The sequence below is a fragment of the Morone saxatilis genome, unplaced genomic scaffold (genome assembly GCF_004916995.1).
Source record: "Morone saxatilis isolate NCDOM2014 unplaced genomic scaffold, NCSU_SB_2.0 Contig18, whole genome shotgun sequence".
In the NCBI taxonomy this organism is placed as follows: domain Eukaryota; kingdom Metazoa; phylum Chordata; class Actinopteri; family Moronidae; genus Morone; species Morone saxatilis.
The window spans coordinates 7,270,687-7,273,467 of NW_023339740.1; positions in this window are offsets into that span (position 1 = coordinate 7,270,687).

The following is a 2,781-nucleotide window of genomic DNA, read 5'->3' on the forward strand; positions in this document are numbered from 1 at the left end:
TCCATTCTGGACTACGGTAGAAACATAGCGTTCATTATTCTAAGGTAACAAAAATATTCTTATTTCCAGGTAATTATACACTAATGAACACATATAATATTTCATGTTGGCCAAGAGATACTCCTAAACGTTACACACCGGATCATTAAATTTAACTGAAGCACACTTCACACATTAAAAAAATTGCTTGGTATTTTGGGAAATATGCCCACAGCTGGAGTCATGAGGTGTTTAGCTTAACTGAAGAGAAACCTGGCTGTTCTGGCTCAGTTCAAATATATGTCTGCCAGCTGGAGGAGTCAGTCACTGTCTCTCTCTCTTTCTGGGCATGTGGTTTGTTGTTTCCTTTTTTTTTTTCTAACACGTCACGGTCATATGTGGTCCTCTCCTCTTTGTCCTGCCTTATACAATTCTTGTATAAATAATAGAAACTGTAGTTTAAAACAACATTATGGAACTTTTCAGCATAATTTTAATGCCACACTGAGTTGTAATAGGCTGACTGGTGCATACGACGCACTATGTAACTTTTGGCTCCAGGTCGGAGTCCAAGTGCGTGACACTATAGTTGTCCGATAGTTGATCTTGGTGAAACTGTATCATATTTTATGGAGAAAATGTTTTCCTTCTGATGTCCTCCGGCTGCTCCACCTTGAGTTTCCTGATGGATAGTAAAGTAACTGCTGTTCAATGTAACTGCTGTTAGCTAGTTAGCTTAAATTAGCCCCACTGGGACTGGGTGCTCAGACTGGGTGCTCAGACTCAGAGCACCGGGGGGTGTTGGTGTTTACATTTGTACTACAGGAGCTGTAGTTTAAGCTTGAAAGGTTGACAGCAGCCAGAACCAGAGCCAGGTAAGCGGGCAATGGAACCAGGCTCAGCAGCTTTGACATAACAAACAGCAGAGACAAAGAGACCAAAGACGACAATGGAGGAAGTAAAGAAGAAAAAAGGAGAGAGTGAACGAGCAAGAGGCCGCCAGACAAGAGTAAATCTGGGACTGCCTTTTAGTTGTTGTCGAGAGCCTTGTGAAATAAAAGGCTGCAGGCAGACGGTGAGCTGCCTTACTTGCTGTTCGTCTATATTAACTGGCTTGCTATGTCTTGTGTTGCTGCACTTGCTTGATGTTTGGCTGTGTTAACAAAGTTGTCGACTTGCTAGTTTTTAATCATAAACAATGTGATCATAACACATGCATGTGTACAGCTGTCTATATTTACGACATCACATCTCTTACACATGTTGCTTTAATTCACATAAAATCTTGAAGAACTGTTGATTAGTTATTCAGTGCTGCAGCTGCAGGTCACTGATGACGTTTGCTATAGTTGTCAGTTGTAGCTATGAGAGGCAGCCTGTGGGTACTCATGTACAGACAGCATCTTACTGTTTTATTGACAACCACAAGATTAAAGGCTGTGTGTAACACACAGTCGCTCATCATTGATTAGAAGGCGGTGGCTACTGATTGCACCTGCGGGAAATCAATTGAATGACTAAAATCACAGCTTCCTTTCCCTTACATTCATCACAAGGTGAAACTCCCAGCACCAGCGTCATGTTTAAAACATTTGACGACGACCCTGCAAGTCAAAAGCACAGGAAACAAACAACACAACAAATCAACTCTCAACTATCAACCTCTGCACAACTCCACTCTGGCAACAAGGCATCCAGTTGAGTGATGGACTCATTTTCTCCTAGTTTCTGTTGCCACGGCAACCACAGTGCGAGGGTCTAGATTAATGAGGACACAGGTGCCATAGTATTAAAGTGTGTGTCAGCGAGCTCTTTGGTGACACCATGCAGTGAAAAGGTAGAGTGGTGGAGCTAAAAATCCCCTTAACTACAGAACAGATAGCTTGAAACGTGTTACCATGAAAAAAATATCACATACTGCTGCACTTCATTGGTCTGTTGAGTTTTGAGTCAAATGTCAAAAGGAAAGTGCAATGATACAACCTTCTACTACTAATGTATTGAATATTACGTCTAACAATCTGTACTTTAATGTCTGCCCGTCTGTTGACTTTCTTGTGTTCCCATTCTCCCTGAGCATTGTAAACAGCAGGATGTGGGAAGAAATGGAAGTCCCCCAAGATCAACAGCACTCTTCTTTAAACTATTTCCAGTAACATAAGCAAATTACACAATTTATGGAAACAAGTTCCTACAGCACTGCCTAAGTTAGTGAGGAAGCAGTTGGCAGATGTAGATGTATGGTTTAGTTTGAAACTGTAAAAGACAATCTCACGGGAATGTAAGGAGACACTGGGGAAAGCAAAGTGGAAAAAAACAGAGGGTGAGAAAAACAGCCAGTGAAGAATTGGAGGTGTGCTTGAGTGCAGCCCTGCAGCCACTTTGTTCGACTCATGTTGGAGGTTTCCAGCTGGTCTGATCGTGAGAAGACTGTGTGATTGCAACCAGAGACTAGAAGGGGTAAAGATGAAGCTGCAAAGAAGGGGTTTGAGGAGAAATGGAAAAGTAGAAAAGTAGTGGATTCTTGTTTAAAAAAGGGGACTGCATCACCTTGAAGTGGGAAATCTGAAACGCCTGCTGGAGAGCTGAGACAGATTATAGAAATTGTAAAGGAAGGAAGTAGAAAAGAAGGTGAGCCAGCAGCACTGGTAAACAAGATGTCCCAAGGAGCAGAGGTGGCAAATCTTTTTTTTTTTTTAAAACATCAACATCAGCCTTCCACTAACTGCTGCTGGTTTCCTGGTTTCCTCCAGTTCCCAACAGACAGCTTCAGTCCCAAAAGACTCATGATTGCCTGAGTGA